This window comes from Schistosoma haematobium, chromosome 1 (assembly GCF_000699445.3).
Source record: "Schistosoma haematobium chromosome 1, whole genome shotgun sequence".
NCBI lineage: Eukaryota > Metazoa > Platyhelminthes > Trematoda > Strigeidida > Schistosomatidae > Schistosoma > Schistosoma haematobium.
In genome coordinates, this window is record NC_067196.1 from 20,589,997 (window position 1) to 20,612,213 (window position 22,217).

Genomic DNA, 22,217 nt, shown 5'->3' on the forward strand with positions numbered 1-22,217 from the left:
TAACCTGAAGAAAATACCTGAATGGTCTCAAACCTGGCAGTTGCCGATAAATGCTTCCAAGTGTGTTGTGATGCATATCGGTCATCAAGGTACAGATACATACACGATGAATAACGCTGAGCTACCTGTAGTCCAGACACATAATAACTTAGGAGTCATCGTTAGCCAAGACTTAAAGACTACTGCACACTGCCATGCAATAGCCGCCAAAGGTTTTAGAACCTTATGGTCAATATGTAGGGCTTCTAGTCATGCCGACGCTAAAACAGCCACTATTGTCAGGACTAACACAGACCATCAAGCCTCCTGTCTTCTCCGAACTGAAACTGAAACTGAAGATCATTTCACGGAAAAGTTGGCAGTCAGATGACAAATAATTTGTCCTGGGTTACTGAACGTTTCTAAAATTTTCCCGCATAACCTCTGTTTTTGGAAACTTGAAAAAAGAGAGAACGTGGCACGAAAATTTGCAAATGAGCAATTTAAGAACTGTAATCAAGCCACCTTTGATAATTCTGTATGACAAAGAAATTAGTTTGAATCTAGACTCTCTGTCACCGAATAGAAAAATAATAAGCTTTTCAAATGTTTATCGAGTGTGTATTTTACCTCCAGGTTTTTAAAGTATGAATATTGTACAGAAATGAGGATTATCTATGAGATGTCAGTCCTCATAGTTATTTGTGAAACGCCCTCCTTAATGGTTGTATTTAATTTCCATCATGATGTAGACTTGTATTGTATATGGATGTTTTTTTATATCTAATGTTTCTGTCATGTCATTACGCGTATGTCTGTTTATTCGATTCAGTTGTAGTGAAAAATCGAAGTGTTTATTACACTTAATCTAGTTTCAGTCCTTGTACGAGAAGGATACATATTTGTAGCTTGTTAGTACTCGAGTTCAGGTCAAACAAATACTGACCGATATGCATCATAACGCACTTGAAAGTAATTATCGGCAATTACCAAATTCCAGAGTATCCAGATAGATTCTGTAAGTCAATTCGAAACTCCGAACTGTCCCTTTTATTTCGTACCGCTCTTCATATCTTGATATTATCAGTACCTGCCAAGACGAATGACGGCAAGGGACTGGGAAGGACATTTACGTGCAAGACGAATGATATTAGTCGCGAAACTATTCTCTAGAGCTTTGTTAAAAGCCTCACTGAAGTCAGTGAAGGCTACACCTACGGGTAGCTTTTGATCTTTTATAGCCCGGCAACCTTCTTGTGCGACCACTAGACATGTGGTCGTGGGTAACCTATTCTAATACTTTCTGGTTTTCATCTAGATGCTTAAACAGTTACTTGCGAGTATTGTTTTCTAGAGTCTTGACAGCTACACTGGTTAAGCTAGCAGGATGATAGTTCTTGTGTTTACTCTTTGTACTCGTTTTGAAGACAGGGCATACTATGGAGTTCATTCTGTCTTTTGATAGTTCATCTTGAGTTACAGATAGACTAAATCATGTACTCACAAGATTTGCAATGAGAGATGCATTTACCTTCAGTAACAGTGCCCCAGTGTTTAAGGCATTTGATTTTTGTTCACTGAGTCCTAGCTTTGAGCCCCGTACCGCCTCATTTCTTCGGGGAGCCAGGTAATCAATTATCCTTCACGCTTAGGCTGTGGTTCATACCCATTCATCTCATTGAGTCCTGTGGATTTTTATTTGGCAGACCAAAGATATCGGGTTCTTTAGTGGTCTCACTATCGAGCGTATGGACTGCAGGATTTACATATTTCTGGAAGAAAGGCGTCTCTGCTGTGTACATAATGATAAAGTAGTTCGACAATACGAGATTTAACACAGTCGTTTCACACTGGTGATTTCTTAGTACTATCTTCATGTAATACTGGGATATCGCCCCCTCTCTTCGTCATTCGACTAATGTGAGAAAACGAGTTTGGACGTTCTGTGGTGTCCTTAACAAGCTTCTCTTCACACTCCCCTCTGGAAATACGTGGGAATGAAACAATTATTTCTGGCTTTCCGATACCGAGACTTGGTTTCATCCTTACCCAGTAACAAAAATCTCCTCTAAATTATTTCTTACCAATTATACCCCAGATCCATCTTTCAGCTTCTGGTTTTTGTGACATTTCTGTGGAATTATGTTCTATTTCGTATATATCTACTGTTATAATAATGTTCCTAGTCCCAAACCTTTGGATTTGTCATGATGTGACTATCTTTCCTATAAGATCTTCCGTGGAATTCACATCCTTGTCTACACTGACGTGCCATATAAGGACAATCACTATGTGGCGTTTAGCACTTCCGAGCAACACATTTTGGTTGGGGGTAATATGACATATTTAATGCAGAAAAATATGTGTTACATAGGGTTGACCTCGCCTGCATGTTTGAGCCTTGTCATACCGATTGGTTGAATGTTACTGCGCTCGCCATTTTTTGTCTCTTAGTGTTACGTGTTTAAATTGAATGTGTGGCGTGGTGTCGAGTCGAGATTGACTATGAACACCACTACAAAGGAACGCGTGCCAGGATATCCACCAAATCCCCCGGAAGCCAAATATCAGAATGTAGTTAATGGACCAAGTCGAGATGTATTTGCTGGCGATCTCGTGGTGTCGAAAGAATACCGAGATCGTACCAGGATACAAGCTTGCTTACTGAGCGTAACCGGATTCGAACGAGGTCACAATCGAAGTAGGTATAATGGATGTTTTTAGCACAGTAAAACAGTCACTGGTACAATTGGTTATAATAATAATTGTTCTCATTAAACCCATCGCGTTCTCGTGATAAAAGTAAGTCATTACAAATGTTCTCAATAATTATATGTTCAGCTTCGAAGATTGTGTGGTTAGAAACCAAAACCACTACAACCTTATAACAATCATGAAATCCTAGCTCCATTTCTTATCATATCACTTTATCCTGAGGTCAGCGTGCAACATATTTTGGAGACCGAGTACTCCATTTATTCATTGTCCATTCAGTAGTAATTAGTCGCTTTCATTGCAAAATCTAAATGCTGCATTTAAACAGACTGATTTTATTTGATTTAAAGTCTGTCTGGCTATCTAGTCTATGAAGCTTTAGCAAGGTGACCCTGAAGATATTTGGAGACGCTAGCTAGTTTGGTTGACCTTTTGGCAACTTATTGTCTCGCTCGAAGAGAGTTCCGAGCTCTCGCTATCCTTGAATTTTCGGAAGATATATGGCCTGTCAGTGTGATCGTTCTCCAACTTTTAATCTACATTTGAAAGCCATACAGTAGGTTCTTTATTTGTAAAATGTCAATCAATTGTCTCAGACTTGGCTGTTCCTACGTTTCCACACCAACCATTCTCTGTTCTCGTTCTCTTTCCCTCGATCTTCTTAACGTTCTGTACCAGGCATTTCTCCTTCGATTGATCCTCACCTGTGTTCTGCTTCGCTACAATGCTATTTACAAAAAAGAATAGGGAAAATGAGTCAATACTTCGCAAAACAAACATACAAGTTGTACAGACGTTGCTTGTAAAACTCAATGGTCGTGCGTTTGATAAGTCCAAAAGTAAGTCTACAATTATGAGAGAAGATTGGTAATTTTAAAATATGAAATATATTTCAAGATAATAGCGAATGATTGACCAATATAGCACTGAGAAGCATACGCTGTAAATGTATCTAGCAGATATTTTAGATCCATGATATTATAGAAACGAGCTGTAAGGAAACAAATACACAACTTAATTAAGCGCACTGGTACCCTTACACTGATAACTATATAATCACCAGTTTTCAAGGTTGTGCAGTTAAATTAGATTAAACAGAGATCTCTGCATAATGTTAATTATTATCTAATTATAGATTCTCTTTAACAATCTACACAAAACAGTGTATGACAACAATATTCACAACCGTAATTTTACTTAGAATAATCAAACTGATAATCTTAGTATTGTTACTAAGATAAGTAAATCTATTCACGTTAAATTAGAAATAGAAACTCATCCCGCAGATGTGTGGTGGACCAGACAATATATAAACGCAAAAGGTATCAACAAAGTTAATAACAATCAATAGTAATATTAATATTTACAAGTTAAATGTTACAAATACAATAACAAATTAGGGACGTTACTTAAATTGACCAAACGTTGCGTGTTCTGATTAGGTCCGGTAAAGTAAATCCACAATTATAAATGTTTGATAATTCTGAGCAGGTTGGCGAACTCTCTAGTGATATAATCCCACGTAGAATGTGATATATACCAATTACAGTCTATAAATAATGATAATATTTGATTTAGAATTTAGCTAACTCAATCACAAATGAAAATAGAACGAGGGATGTGTGAGTAGTAATGTATTTGTTAGCCAGAAAGAATATGTCACGCTATGTTGGAATCACAACGGAAAGTGTCTTCAAGGTCATTGACTAAAACAACACGTACAGTCATTTAATGATGAATGTACATACAGTGGAAAATTGACAAAACAAATACAAATAACATTGAAAACTATTTACAAAATAAGGTTGTCAGGTCTATCTCCTCATAGCTTCCCCCAGAGTGTCCGGAGGTAACACTGGTTACAATAACAATAATAAAAATTTTATACAAAAAAATAATATTTACAATAATAACCAATAAACAATGTGGAGATGCCTATGACATGTACGTTAATAATATACAGTGTGTTATTGCGTGAAAATAGCGGTGATGTGGCATAGCATGACAAACAAAAGTAATGAGAATACCGTCATTTAAAATCTTGGTTTGCTAACAATGATACTAATGTACAGAACTGTTACTGAACCCCAAAAAAAATGAACTGCTTATTTTTTTATGTGTGTGTGTACAACAAATGAATAATTAAATAGAGTTTACTCGTTTATTATTGTAACAAAATTTTTTTCTATGAAAAAAAATGTGACAAAACGAATAATTGTGGGGAAAAATATGGTTAATTATGTACACTGTAAAAAAAGGAAAAAAAATTTTTTTTTTTAATCGACGAAATGGACATAACGCTTGGGTTTGTTTATAGGTCTGCCGGAGCGTGTTAAACAAGAAGGCTTAGTATTAAGTTTTTTATCCTCCACTGGTTTTTCAGTCACTGGTGAAAGGAGTCGATTGTCAACGGCGTTGTCTTCTTTGACTTGAGTAGATTCATAGAAAGCAGGTTTGATTCTGTCTATAGAAATAGTCTGCTTTTTGCCATCTCTGCTGATGATGAAGTATTTTTGTGTGCGTTTAATTACTTTATATGGACCTTCGTATGGTTGTTTCAATGGTTTTTTGACAGCGTCTACTCGAACAAATACAAACTTGCATGTTTCTAGATTTCTGTCGAGTTGTATTCGATTGTTATGTTCACGAGGCGGTATGGCTTTGATCTGTTGCATGGTCTGTAGCAGTTGGCTAGCAAAACGACTTGGGTCCGTTGGTGTTAAAGTGTTTGGGTCCACTAGTTGACCTGGTAATGTAAGGGTTGCACCATAAACTATCTCAGCGGCTGTACAACCTATATCTTCCTTTATAGTTGAACGGATACCCAGGAGTACAAGTGGTAATGCGTCACTCCATTTTGTCGTATCATTTTGTGCCATCAGCGAGCTTTTCAATTGGCGGTGAAATCTTTCGACCAAGCCGTTAGCTGCTGGGTGGTAGGCTGTTGTTTTGATGTGGTTTACACCCAGAAGTCTTGTGAATTCCTGAAATAAAATAGACTGAAACTGGGGACCACGGTCGGTAGTGACGATGTAAGGTACTCCGTAGTTAGATATCCAGCGGTCGAGGAAGACTGAAGCGACCGTTTCTGCTGAAGTGTCTTTTATAGGGCAGGCTGTGGCCCATCTTGTGAACCTGTCCACCGCAGTGAGAATATGGGTGAAGGAGTTTGACGGAGGCAGTGGCCCAACTAAGTCCAAATGAATATGCTGAAAACGTTTGTCGGGAATAGGGAATTCCCCGATCGGGCTGATAGTGTGTTTTTGGATTTTGCTGCGTTGGCATTGGAGGCAGTTACGTGTCCAACGTTTAACATCCGAATTGATTTTTGGCCAAACAAACCGTTCTGTGATAAGCTTCGTGGTAGCTCTGATGCCTGGATGCGACAGTCCATGTAGCTGTTGAAATATTTTTCGTCGATAGGGTTGTGGCACAAAGGGGCGATTGTTACCCGTTGAAGTGTCGCAAATAATAGATGCGTCTGAGAAAGGAATGGGTACAGGTTTAAGGTTCAAGTAAGACTTCTCTTTGCAGGTCTTCAAATCTGCATCGTCCACTTGTAGTTTAACTAAAGCTTCAAGGCTGATGTTGTGGTTGTGTACCACCATATTGATATCCTTCCTAGATAGAGCGTCAGCGACAATGTTGGAGGAGCCTTTGATGAGCTGGATGTCCGTAGTGAATTGAGAAATGTAATCCAGTTGTCTGGCTTCCCGTGGAGAATGTCTGTCGTAGGACGTGTTGAAAGAATAGCAAAGTGGTTTATGATCAGTCATAATGGTGAAATCACGTCCCTGAAGCAGGAAGTTGAAGTGTTTTACAGCTAAGTACATAGCCAGAAGTTCGCGTCCGAAGGTGCTATAGCGCTCTTGAGTTGGTGATAATCGTTTGGAAAAGAAAGCTATAGGAGTAATCTTGTCGTTAACGCATTGCTGTAATACTGCTCCTACTGCTTTGTGGGAGGCGTCCGTGCAGAGGATGAGGTTTGTTGTGGGATCGGTGTTTAGGTGCTGTAGCATGGTAGCATTAGATATCATCAATTTTACTTTCTCGAATGCTGTTTTGGCGTCAGGGGGTAGGTTGAATGTCTGACTCTTCTCTTTCTTCGTACCTTTTTTGTCGGCTTTCAGCAGATCGGTTAATGGCTGTAATACTTCAGCACAATGTGGTAAGAAACGGCGATAAAAATTACACATACCGAGGAAGCGTCGTAATGACTTCACCGAGGTTGGTTCGGGATAATTGGTAATAGCTTCAACCTTTTCTGGGAGTGGTTTGATGCCTTGATAGTCAATGTAATGTCCTAAAAGTTCTAAGGCTGGGACTGCGAATATGCATTTCGAAGGATTGATGACGACGCCATGTTTTTTAAAACGATCAAAAAGGGTCTGGACATGTTGGATATGCTCTTCTAAAGATGAGCTTGCAATGAGAACATCGTCGATGTAGGCAAACACGAAATCAAGGCCTCTTGTTACGTTATCCATGAAGCGTTGGAATGTCTGCGCAGCGTTTTTTTAATCCGAATGGCATCCTTAGAAACTCAAACAAACCAAAAGGTGTTATTATGGCTGTTTTCTCAATGTCTTCCGGTGCCATTGGAATTTGGTGATATGCTCGCACTAGGTCGAGCTTCGAAAAAATGCATTTACCGTGTAGGTTTAATGAAAAATCGTGTATATGCGGAATTGGGTACTTGTCGGGAATGGTTTGATTGTTTAATCGTCGATAGTCACCACACGGACGCCAATCTTGGTCCTTCTTTGGTACCATGTGTAACGGCAAGGCCCATGGGCTGTTGGATGGTCTGATAATACCAAGTTGCATCATATGTTCGAATTCTCTTTTAGCTACTTGCAACTTGCTTGGCGGTAGTCTCCTCGCCCTGGCTCTAATAGGTGGTCCGGTGGTAGTGATATGGTGTTGCACCAGCTGTGGGTTACCTTCCTTTTGGTAATCTGATTTCGTAATGCACTGGTATTGTGTTAGAATGTCGTTGAAGATGTTGTTCACAGGTTTCATTATTCGAACACCATGGATTTCGTTGTCGTTGGAGAGTGTACCATTTACCTGTAAACGTGTGTTTACGTCGATTAATCTCTTGTTGGTCATATCTACTAACAGGTTGTACGCACTAAGAAAATCGGCCTCGAGGATGGATCGTTTGACTTGAGCAACTATGAATACCCATGTGAATCTTCTGCGGAGCCCGAGATCTAATATAAGTGATTGCTCACCGTACGTTTTGATAATTGATTCATTAGCCGCTACTAAGGACAATTTAGTGCTTGTCGTATGTTGTCTGCGTGAGAGATGGAGTGGGATGATGCTGATTTCTGCTCCAGTATCGACTAAAAAGTCTGAGCCAGAAATACGTTCCTGATGTGGAAGAGGCGGCTGACATGTTGGCCAGTAACAGCTGCCGCTATTACTGTCTGGCCACTTCGTTTCCCTTATGGTCTGGCTTGCTTGTCGTGAAGTTGCACGGTTTTGTGCAACGACGTGCTTTCTCACCATAATTCGAATGATACCAACAAATTCCGGCTGCCCGCTTAGGTGACCTAAGACGATGTCTGGATACTGATCTCCTTCTGGACATAGATCTGGGGCGTCGGGAATGGATGGTGGAAATAGTCGCCTGCAGTGATGCTAACTGCTGTGTTAAGTGTGCCATTTGTTGCTGAATGTCAAGAGGAGGGTTCATAGCGTTTCTACTAGAGGGTTGTGCCGCGTAAATTCCCCGATTATCGGTACATATTTCCATCATCTTATCAGCCATATCAGCTAAATCGTCAAGAGTGACAGAAGTTCCTGAAATACTGAGAATTTGTCTAACATTATGTGGTAACCTTTGTAACCACATTTGCTTAAGCAGCGTCTCGTCTACTTTGTAGGAGCCTGCCAGTTGTCTCATATGTCTAAGCAACTGTGAAGGTCTTTTGTCCCCTAACTCGCATGCGGTGAGTAGTTGCTGTAAGAGTTTTTCATCAGACTGCGAAGTACGGTGGATTACTGCGGCTTTTATTTTGTCATAGGGGTCCGTTTCTGGTACGTTATCTATCAGGTCTCCGACTTCTGCTGCCACTTCTATGGGTAATGCTCCAACGATGTATGCATATTTTGTCGCTTGCGAGCGTATACCTCTCGACAAAAATAATGCCTCAACCTGTGCAAACCAGATCCTGGGATTATTAACACCGTACGTTGGTAATCTTAGTTCAGAAATAGCGTTGATTGAGTTTAAAACATTATCTTCTGGCTGTGATGAATGAAACGGGTTGGTTGATGGGCTATCAATATCGATAAGTTTATTAGGAGAGTTCATTATGTCAAAAACAAGAAATGGTGTCGTGCCAATTATTAATAATAAAAAATTATGTAGATATATATAGTAAATGTCTATAAAAAAATAATCGAGGCTCACCAAATAATTGTGGTGGACCAGACAATATATAAACGCAAAAGGTATCAACAAAGTTAATAACAATCAATAGTAATATTAATATTTACAAGTTAAATGTTACAAATACAATAACAAATTAGGGACGTTACTTAAATTGACCAAACGTTGCGTGTTCTGATTAGGTCCGGTAAAGTAAATCCACAATTATAAATGTTTGATAATTCTGAGCAGGTTGGCGAACTCTCTAGTGATATAATCCCACGTAGAATGTGATATATACCAATTACAGTCTATAAATAATGATAATATTTGATTTAGAATTTAGCTAACTCAATCACAAATGAAAATAGAACGAGGGATGTGTGAGTAGTAATGTATTTGTTAGCCAGAAAGAATATGTCACGCTATGTTGGAATCACAACGGAAAGTGTCTTCAAGGTCATTGACTAAAACAACACGTACAGTCATTTAATGATGAATGTACATACAGTGGAAAATTGACAAAACAAATACAAATAACATTGAAAACTATTTACAAAATAAGGTTGTCAGGTCTATCTCCACAGATGTTAGAACTTAGTAGTAATTCATAAATATTCATGTATGAGGAAGTATATTGTAGTCGATTTAAGATTTATCTTGTCAATATTTGTTTTTATTTGGTCAATTAAAATGTAGTTCGCAGTAGCGTAGTGCTGGTAAGCGATTCCTGTTATTATAAGCGCTTACTTAAGCTAATTATTCTGTGTTAGAAACCTATAATCCCGTCGTAGTATGCTTGTTAAATGCACGAATAAAGACATTTTTGAAAGTTCAAAAGACACATTTCTGATGCCTTATTTGTATGCTTCACGACTGACTGAACACTATCAACACAATTTTGTACTAACTTTCTTGCTTAAAATTGATTCGTTACCGGAGTATGCTGGACATAAATCCCTCCACTAAATCCATGTAATTGGTCTTTTGTTGTTACGTTATTAACGACAGTTGGCTTAGCTGCATTATCAATCAAAGAAGACCCATTGAACCAGTTGAAGATCATTTACTGTCGGAGATTGATCATTTATTGAAACTGTCTTCTAAATTATTGATCCAACAAAACAACATTCCAATTTACGGTCAAGATATGATTATTAATCAGATCGCAAACAAACAATTTTCTAGAATTATTCTCAAGTCCAACTTCATATTTTAACATTTTGAATTGCAACATAGTCATTCTCAATAAGTAATGCTGAAAATTGTATTTCGGCAAGTATATATATATATATACATACGGGGAAGGTGACTAATGAACGTCCCAGACGTCTTTTTACTTTAGATTTAGATCCACAAGATTATCTGAAAGAAGGATTACAAGTCACTCTTTGAATAGCGTCACACTTTGTATGAATTCCAAAACGGTTAAGCGTTTAGTAATCCATGTAAAACAGAATCAATCAGAACATTAATCTCATTAGAATAAGATACTGATGATGTCCATTTTTTACTAAATATCAGCTTGCTTTATTCTAATCATCTTGTCTTACTGTAAGACAATATATGTGTTTTTCCTAATTCATCGAACTTTTAAGCTGAAAATATTGATTCGTGTGGAAAATCATTTCACAGAGTCTCTTGACCTAAAGTGTCAATTATTTCACTTTATAGCTTACTGGACGTAAAATAGAAAATATAACGATAATGAACTCAGTCTCAAAAATGGTTTACTTTTATGTCAAACAATTTTATTATTGCTATACTGGGAGGCGGGAATAGAACTCGAGGACCAGAAAATGTTTTTCTTAACTATATATTGATATACATATAATAAATCAAACTTTAAGTCCAATGGTGAGCGTTTATAGACTTCTATATCCATAAAATGTCTCCAGATCTGAATTCAACTTTCTGTAGATTGCCATTATTACCAGTTCTCGTCCATAAGGACAAAACGTCTACTAATGTTGTGTGTGCTACTGATGTCGACAGATAAAAGCAGCATGTATCATCAATCGAAAGTGAAATGCTAACAAATGCTGACATTAATTAAACATATTACCCAATTAGAATGGCTAACAACTGTTTAAATAAGTTTGATTGTAATGTGTGTAGTAAAATGAATTAATACTAGTAAACTGAAAATAAACCAAATACTAAGTTAATTAATATAATTTACTTTATGTTGAATAGGTGATTAACAAGGAAACAGACAGTTATCATTTATTTTTCCCGGTGACTGGCATTTTTATATTTAAATTTTAAAAACAAGACGTCTGTACAATTTCGACACAGAAAGGGAGACAAAAGTTGTGAACACCGTTGAGAATATAACAAATTAATACAAAATTGTTGATTCATCCGAATGATATTACTTAATGAAGTTAGTTTCACTAACTAAAACGCCCGTTTACTGGGTAAAACGATTAATAGTGAACGACAGACAATGACGTGACTACAGATGACAGATTAGTTAACAGAATACAAAGCTAAGCAACGTGAAGCATTTCTATCTACATTAATTTTATGTCGTGTGATAAGATTGGCAAATAGATATAGTGTTAATCCGAACATAACTTATTACACTTTAATATAGTATAGTTTTTTTAAGTTCAAGTTAAGTTATTGATATGATGCCAGAAGAATATGCTCAACACCCAGGTGTTAATTAGTTGGAGAATAAGTGACCTATACAATAATATCCTTCAATCACCTATCAGCATTCTACTCATTCATTCTAACATTCGAAAATTCGTCTTACCAACCATCAGGAACCTTCTCCATATTAGCTATATCAATTTCCAGTATAGTTTTGCATACGTATATATGATGATTAGAAGTATTTGAATTAACATACTAACTAGGAATTCCCGAAAAAGCGCAATTTAGGCTAGATAGAACTAGACGAGCACAAACGAACATATTGTATTCGGAATTCGTAATAAGTCGTTAACCGAGTACAAAGGAATCATTAGTTCGTACAAATACCATAATACATTTTAATATTCGCATGATTTTCTGTCCTATTTGTTGAGTAATCATTATCTGTTTCTTGTGGAAAATTATTTTATTTTGACTTATAGTATAAAATTTACGAAAGTATAACAATATAAATTCTCTCCAAATTGTTAATTCCAAGCCTTAGATTCCACTGCTAGTCACTATCGATCTTAATTGATTATTTTCCACTTATCGAAACAATCCACTCATGAAACACATATGCCAAAAAAGACTCATTACAATCCAGTCATTAACATCAACAATAGGTAGATTCAAATACAAAAACATAATAAAATCTGCATAAGGGTAGGAATTTCTTAAAATGTTAACTTCAACCATGGATCTCACAGACAATTGGTAACCAGTGTCATATTACGATGAATAGAACAATAATCACCATTGTTTCTTTTGTACTATTTAAACTTGTATTAATTTGATTCGGTTATTTATTTAATTTGTAGACGTGGATTACATTAAGTCAAGAAACATTAGAAATACAGTTTTTTTCTATTCATTGGAATATAATAAAGAAATATAGTTATTATTAACAATAATCATGGTTAAACAAACATGTTTAAAATATACATTAATGAAAAATAAAATTATAACATTTATGTTTTGGTTTTTTTTCTTTTTGTCGTCAAGTGGATATGTATGAGCCGGAATCAAGTTGTATATACTTATTATGACTTTATATAGAAAATTGCCAAATGAGAAAAAATGATAAATTCTATTGGAATATTCACTTTGCCATGTTAACTAAGATTGAATTGATCTGTGATAGGATTATTATAATCATTTAAGTGTAACTCATATAAAACCAACTAGAAAACTAATAAAATTCATCAATATTTATTACCAAGATCAAATATATACATAATCCTATATCAATTAAAAATGTAGAGGTTAAAATAACTATTTCTCAATTCATGTAGTCAAAGCTCCCAATCAGATTGATTTGATAAAGAAGGTCAATATTGTAGTTAACCAATAAACTCTAATATAAATAAATTTCTAAAGCTATGGATATCGGTTAATCAACTTATGAATATTTTATGAGTAATATATACATTGATGTTATTAATTTAAGCAAAGATGGATAGTGACTAACAGTGGAATCCAGGACTCACGTTTCATCCTATTTGGACGTGAATTTAAATTCACTTGGTATTGTTTTGCTTACATCTTCCCATTGACGTTTAAGATTGCAAGCACAAACAGAATAGATCTTGTCAGAGAGCTATCAGTCTAATAATCGTCATTGTCTTTCACAGAAGTTACATTCAATCAGACCTTCATGTTGTATTAAACAACAAATAAAGTGTATTGACTGAAATTTTATACATAAATCACTGAATTCGGACTCAAGGGTATGCAGGTATTGCAATTCTTATTAGTTTTCTCCATTTTATTCAATGTAAGATTGTGTACATGCATTTTTGTGAAATCTCAAACGATGAAAAATAACTTTAGCGAGTTATCTAGGTTCTTGCTTCTCAGAGTTGATCAATGGTCAAAGCTAAGTTTGGAATAAGGATTTTTCATGACAATATGTATGTGGCTTGGATTCAGGGGTTTAGTGGAGATTATTTATATCTGTAGATGGTAATCGTGGGGGATCTACCTCACTTAGGATATCGTTGAAAATTAGGGAACAACGGTCGTCAAATCATAGTTTTAATGATTACTCTCTGGTCATGAGATCGAATGATCTTGAGTCAAATCTCTGATTGGGTCGTGGGTCCAGATTGATGAAGAGTCTTCTACTACGATGAAACAAATTTCACATGCTCTCATTCAACTCAAGATGTGGCAAATACCATCTATAATTATGTGTATGTTTGAAGGAGGTTGTATTTAAAAACTATACAGGCGTTGAACTTTTACTATAAAAGCATCAATATCTTCGTTGTCATTGATTATGGTTTGATAAATTGCCGATATACATTTTTAGCTTGAATTCTGGGAATTTAGGTCTCATTTTTTACCATAACCTGAAATTAACAGCAGAGTTGTTGTAAACCAGAGAATAATGGATAGTTGTTTTAATCTCATTATTAGTGGCCACTTAAAATCTTAGTTAAGATAAAGATATTAATTGTGTAAATTCTGACTGGCATTCATGCGGTTATATCCTTTACTCCATAAGGATATTTCCTTCTATTGTTATCGGATGAACTATTAAGATTTAAGAAAAATGATACATTTTAGAAAGCAAACATCATTTCTCCCTATATAATTATCACAATATAAAATCTAAGCACTATACATTTACAATACTTTCTTGTAACCTTTTAAACTTATACCAGTCTACAAAAACCCAGTTATAAATACTTCATTCCAACCTTACATTTGATAGATTTTATGGTTACTACTAAAAAACAGATTAGTTTGAATCGAACATTTCAAGTTATTGACAGAGAAGGATGAAATTTCTCTGATTTGGATTTTGACCCAGACGTTTAAATAGCTCTTGTGATTTACAATCCAATTAGATAGAACAGTCAATATGAACTATTCACTTGTTTTTCCGCTGTCATTCCTATCTACAATAAAATACATTAATGAAGGATTATACTCTGACCAAATAATAATGCTTCACAATCACTGGCTAGTTATTGCCCTTTGATATTCATGAGATATAAATTATTGAAGGTGAGCAACAGTGTATGTTGTTGGTTCATACTTTTCACTATAATACATTTGTTTAACTGGAAGCACTGGACTGCCGTTTCGTCCTACTGTGAAACTACTCTTAGTACTCATCCACGATTCCGATCCGCGAGATTCAAACCCAGGACCTATCAGTCTCGTGAGCGAGCGCTTAACCGTTAGACCACTGAGCTGGCCGGCATCCAACGGTGTTAATGTCTAACTTCAACTAATCCACGAAATTGAGCGACACATCCATCATTGTCTTCAGTGAGTTACTATCTCACAACTGACCCGGTTGAACTCCACTGGCCATTGCTCCTCACTAGAACTCCAGGAACTACCTCTTGAGACCAGTCACTAGTGAGCATATTTTGATTAATATCAGAGGAGGTTTTAAATAAAAATCATGGAAAGGTAATTTGTTGAGTGCTTACATATGAAACTTTATGTTGAAGTTATATGTATTGTTTATGTATACAAGGTGACTTTAGACAAACAGTAAAAAAAATCAGTGTTTAAAAACACTAAAACAAATATAAAACAAGAAAGAAAACGGCAAAACTACACTATATTGACGAACTTGAGCGATTTATCAGTCAGTCAGAAAACAGTGGTTAGTAGTGAAACAGTTGACAATAAAAGTGGTAAAATTTCAGTGGATAAATAGTTTTGACGCGAGTAATGAAACCTTAAATGTTGAATTATTTATTGAAATAAATGAGAAAGGGTTAGAGTTAGGTATTAGGAGTTTGGCCAGTAGTTAAATTATGGTTAGGAATGTTATGGCCAAGAGCATTAAAATACTTTCTATCTATACAACAACTCTTGACTATGAACTGAATCACATCAAACAATCTAAGATAAAAACCTCATGAGGAGCAGGTATTTCTAACAATTTAACTGAGACATCAAGTCACATTTGCTGTTTAGCTCCAGAAAAGAGATTTTTGTTAATTCTAAGCATTTTGGAGATTAGATAAAGATAGTTTTTACTTAGTTCCTAATAAAATACATGCTGTCTTCCACTGGGCTTTGAATATCACGCAAAGACCCCAGCGGTATTATTCCAAATCTGATTAGTTCACTCAACGTTATCACCAGAGTTTATTTTTACCGAGAAAACAGCTAATCGAATCAGTAAGTATAAACAAATGGTATCCACATATAGAACCTAATGTTTACTTGGTAACTGTATGTTCTGAGAGGAAACCCATATGATACACAGTTGTTGTGTACACTGTTCACCTGACAACTATTAATGTAGAAATCTACCCAATCTGAAAACTTTGTTGCTTTCATCTGTTCCGTTTGATTTTATTTTAAAACAGACACTGAAAATTTGTGAACTACACATTTGAAATAACTAGTCAAAATAACTAAACGAATGTTCTCCCACACTTCCTCATAAGAACTAGTATACTACATTATTCATGGTACCGCTTTAAAGATCCATATAATCTGGCCAAATAGACATCAGAAAATATTTTTTGATGAGTTTATGCATCAAAAAATGAGTTGTGAGTGCCTCAAGGTCAACCTGACACTTGTAGCCTCCCTCCAGATTCATGAAATGTAGAGTGTTATTCATGGAGGTAATCTATTGAAGAAATCAGTTTTTTTTCAGATGAATCAAACGTTTCAGTGGGAGTAGTCAAAACTCAATAACCGATACAATGATGACGTTCGGTATCACATGTTGATGAAAATGTCGAAACTAATGCGGTTTTTTTTGTATGTTCTGTCCAACTATTCACTGTCCACATGACTGCTGATTAACTGGATTCAGAAAAAGCACCTGTGTACATTGTTCCGTCAAAATATTGAGGATCTACTAGAAGTGAGAAGAACAATGAATGTCTGAAGAGCTTGATTTGCGAGGAGTTGTAGTGACTCACATTTATCACGAGAACACGACTGGTTTAATAAAAACAATTATTATTATAACCAACTGTACCAGTGTTTGTTTTAATGTGCTTTTGTTTGACTGTGCTAATGACAGCTATATTGTGCTTCCATTCTTATTCTTACACTTTGATTGTGACTTCGCGCGAATTCTGTTACGTTCTGTAACCAAGTTTGTATCCTGGCACGATCTCGGTATCCTTTCGATACCACGAGATCGCCAGCAAATATATCTCGACTTGGTCCATTAACTGGCTTCTGATATTTGGCTTCTCGGGGATTTTATGGATTTATTTGGTTACGTTCAACCTTCGCCTTCTGATTTATTTGGCACGCGATCCTTTGTAGCGGTGTTCATAGTTAATCTCAACTCGACGCCACGCTACAGACTTCAAGGGATATTTTGGGTAATGAGAATGAATATAAGGTAAGTGTATAGGAACCAATGAGAAGTATTTTCAAGGAATTAAGACTAATATATCTTAAGTTTTCTGAAGTAAGGTTTTCAGGACGTCAGTTAACATATTTCTATAGTTGAGATCATGAGCCAATTGAAGCTAGACTATCATGGAAAACCTGGAAACACTGGTGGTGTTACGCCCAATTTCGTGGATTGACTAAAATCAGACATTAACACCGTCAGATGCTGGCTCAGTGGTTTAGAGGTTAGGCGTTCGCGCATGAGAACGGTAGGTCCTAAGTTAGAATCTCGCTGGCGAGACCGTGAATGCACACTGCTGAAGTGTCCCATCCTCAGGCAAAACGGCCATCCAGTGTTTCGAGGTTTTCCATGTTGGTCTAGATTCAATTATCTCATAATCTCAACTATAGAAATTACTACAATCTCCATAAGACTCCCTTTTAATACTAGTTAACATATTTATTCAACATATTCTATATTATCGATAATTACAGGTCAGACAAAGTAATATAACAAGTCTAAGCACCATGCAAACTAACTTTCATTAATTTATATTTATCCACCAAATTTTCGAATATTAATCATGATTAGATCACATTTTATAGATCAATGATGATAAACAAAGTTTCAAAAAAAAAGAGAACCAAGTCATTAAACAAAAAGTTTTTCAGATGGATAGCCTCCCTCTCTCATATATATATATATATATATATATATATATATATATATAAACTAGATTAGAAAGTGGTTTCTGATCCTTTCACATTTTATGTTTCTATTCAAAAGAAAATATAATCATGATTTCATCAAGAAACTTTATGAATATCGTTTTAATAAATCATTTGATTATCAGAATGGGTTTTTGGAGATTTTAGAAATTTCACAAGTTGAAATCATGAGTCAGTTGAAACTAGACCACCATGGAAAACCTGGAAGCACTGGACGGCCGTTTCGTCCTAGTATGGGACTCCTCAGTAGTGCGCATCCACGAACCCGCACCACGCGGAATTCGAACCCAGGACCTACTGGCTTCGCGCGCGAGCACTTAACCACTAGACCACTGAGCCGGCATTCAACGGTGTTAATGTCTAACTTCAACCAATCCACGAAGTTGCGCCACCGAACACCATTGTCTTCAGTGAGTTCCTATCTCACAACAGACCTGGTTGAACTCCACTGGTAACGACTTCTCACTAGAACTCCAGGAGGTTCTCCTGAAGTCAGTCACTAGTGAGCAGGTGATTATTATTATCAGAATGGGTTCGAATCCCGCGGGGCGGGTTTGTGGATGCGCACTGCTGAGGAGTCCCATACTAGGACGAAACGGCCGTCCAGTGCTTCCAGGTTTTCCATGGTGGTCTAGCTTCAATTGGCTCATGATTTCAACTTGTGAAATCATTTGATTATTGATTAGTTGAACACTATAAATTAACCGCATTTTGAATCAATCTAGGAAATTCAAAAAAAAGAAGAAAATAATAATCATAATCTTGTGATTAGTTTTTGCTTATATTTTTAACACAGCTGGATTATTCAATTGATTGACTAGAATAAACAAGAATTTTATGATGTGAATACAACAACAACAACAACAACAACAAAAATCAATAATAAAAACATGAAAAATGACCAAACGAATAAAATCAAATCAATACAATTGACCAAAGATAATAAACCATATAATTTTTTCTTGAAATGACGTTTATATTAATAGAAGTTTATGATATTCACTATTTATTTCCATGTTAATGCTTGATGAACAATGAACAGCTTCTAAAAAAAAAAGCTTCATCATAGACAAGAATAAGTTCTTATTTCAACAAAACTTGATGTTTTCTTATCTATATTAAATCTTGATGATACATTGAACTAAAGTGATTGTATAGATATTACGGAATATGTTAGAAAATGTCAATTATTATCCAATCTTAAATCCCAAAATAAGATTAGGAATGTCTACAATGTTTAACTGGTTGCTGTATTGATATTCTTTACCAAATCATGAATCGAGATTCCTTTCTGAAATTTTCTGTAAACACAAGGTCATTGAAATGAATTCTGGTCTCTTTGTTTGGAGTGACCTTGAGACGATTTATTTTTTCAAGAGTTTTAGTGTGGTGGAAGTCTAACTGACCTTTAAAGTAGACATTGTTATTGTTCGATACTGAAACTTTTCACCAACACAGAATATTATAACAAATTCAAGTTATAGATAAAAATAATTAAAGCCATCATTGAGATAAATTATGTAATTAGTAAAGACGAATATTTATGATGTTTATCATAAATTTTGTATATAATTAGATGATTGAATAAAATCTACCAGTTATCATAATGCATACTTTATTTGAGAACTAGAACTATAAGCATCCAAAATTTGTCAGACTGCTGTCGGAAATCAGAATGAGTTTCGATCTATTCGGTGATTATCAAATTAAGAAAATAGATCTTAGTGCATGTTTGATTGAAAATCCAGTTATTGATTCCCACACAAAAACAAATCATTGACTAAGCTATTATAGCTGAGAATATGCATATTATGCTGAATTAGTATCAGTTATTTTTTAATTCAGAACTTTTATTTAGTTGGTACAGGTTTTCAAAATACCTCGATAACATTTACTAGTGGTTAGAATTGATATAAAAGCTTAATACTTCAACAAAATATGGTCAGTTTCACTTGAAAACCAAGACGGAGAACTCAAAGTTTTAATATCCAAATCCATAAAGGTTTGTAATCTATTTGGTTTTAAAAAACCACATCGTATATTGTTGCGTTGAAGTCCAACTTTAAGGACGTTACCAACACTTTAAAAGAACAAATGAGGTTATTTATGTCTACCACAATGTTACAGGCTGAAGATTAATTTCGAAAATACATGATTTTAGGTAAATAAGAAATCGATAGTTTATGATTTCTTAATCGGGGGAAGGAATAATATAAGTGTGATTATATAATAAAATGATACTACTGGCAGTACCAGACAGAGAGGAAATCACTTAATTCAGTGTTACCAAGTGATCAATAATTAGGAAATTGACTTAGGAATAAGAATGCGAACAACACTTTACGAATGACCCAGTATATTCAACTCAATAGTAATGATAAAAAGAACTAAAGGGTTTATATGTTTAACAATTTATAAATGCGTATCCCAGTGTTTTCATAAGGTGTGTTTTACGATCCACGTAGACAATTTGACATGATTAAAATGAATCTATGTGCGGTTGTTTAATTGGTAGGAAATGACGAACACTCATACTGTTGTTGCTTCAGTTATTAATCAAAGAAAGTACTTTAAATTAAATCATATCTAACGTTGACTATAAATATTTTCTTCCGCTTAAAAAATATGTGCTGAATTATATAGTAATAAAGAATAAAATAGTTCCTTGTTTATAGATCTTATTCATAATATTTTAATCGAAATGGGTTATCCACAATGTTCTCTGAAGAAAAGCTTGTATGTGATCAACAGAAAAATGTCGACTACAACAGATAGTAAGAAACCGCTCTCCCTGAAGCTCCAATTCAACGGGAATATAACTATTGTGTGCTACATAACAGACTGACTAGAACAGTGAAGAAAACGTTTAATGAAGTTAACCTCTGTTTATCGCTTTCAACCTGATCTATGGTGGTTCCTCAACTAAATTATAAGTTATCTAATTCTGTTACATCTATATGTAACTACGAATTCAGCTGTTCCTATGGAGAAAACTAGATTGGGCTCACAACCAAACAACTGAGCCAACGAGCTAGTAAACACCTTTCGTGGTTTGGAAAGGGTATCATCAAAACAATACGCTACTCTGTTCTATTACACTTGATCGATAGCGCTCAGGTAGTAAATGGAAATAAGTAATTTATCGTCTTCCTACTAGTTTTCTTTATGGGGTTCGATCTCATCTCTTACACATAGATGAAGCTACAGGAATTCGAGCTAACAATCCAAGTTCCTGTATTTATAAGAAATTTGTGACATCTTTATCTTTTCCTTGGCCCAATTAGCTTTAATAAAAGATCCTATTCTCATTTTCCATAATGCTTGTTCGTTTATTTTTTATCACCCCTTTTTTTTGTTTTTCAAGTGTACGCCTCATTGTCCAATCATCTGAACACTTCTTATCTTATGAATTTTATGAATGCTATCTCAGCATCCATATTTTTCAAGTCACTGACCTAATTCCCACTATGAAACATGGTTTCAAGCCTTTATTTTTATCAAAACTAGTACACCTACCATCACAGTATAAATTTGTACTTTTCACTCATTATGTTTATTTATGTAACCTTATTTACTGTTACCACTGTCTAATAAAGGGCTTTGATTGGTTTGATAATTTCGTATATGCATATAAATATCATTGTATATTCAAATCTGATGAGGATCTAATTGAAAACAATATAAGCTAACAATATTGTTAGCTTATATATGTTGTTCTAATTCATAATATGGGAATTTTCAAAAAAACAATATTTATATAAACTTAAGTACTAACAACAATGAACTGTATGTCATAATTTTCTCACAACTTGCTTACGAAATTAGTTCCGTCTATGGCATAAAATAGATGGTGACCTTCTTAATAATTTATATTTTCTAATAAGTATTAATAGTGTGATGAGTCACTGAAAAAGGGGATAATGTTTATTTCATGTTTTAAAATGGATATTATCATATATGCTAAGATAACAAATATTCCTTAACAAGGAATAGAAGTAAGGTTTCACAGGTTGAAATCATGAGTCAGTTGAAACTAGACCACCATGGAAAACCTGGAAGCACTGGACGGCCGTTTCGTCCTAGTATGGGACTCCTCAGTAGTGCGCATCCACGAACCCGCACCACGCGGAATTCGAACCCAGGACCTACTGGCTTCGCGCGCGAGCACTTAACCACTAGACCACTGAGCCGGCATTCAACGGTGTTAATGTCTAACTTCAACCAATCCACGAAGTTGCGCCACCGAACACCATTGTCTTCAGTGAGTTCCTATCTCACAACAGACCTGGTTGAACTCCACGGGTGACGGCTTCTCACTAGAACTCCAGGAGTGTCTCCTGAAGTCAGTCACTAATGAGCAGTTGATTATTATCAGAATGAGTTTTGTGGAGATTTTAGTAAATTTCATAGGTTGAAATCATGAGGTTTAACG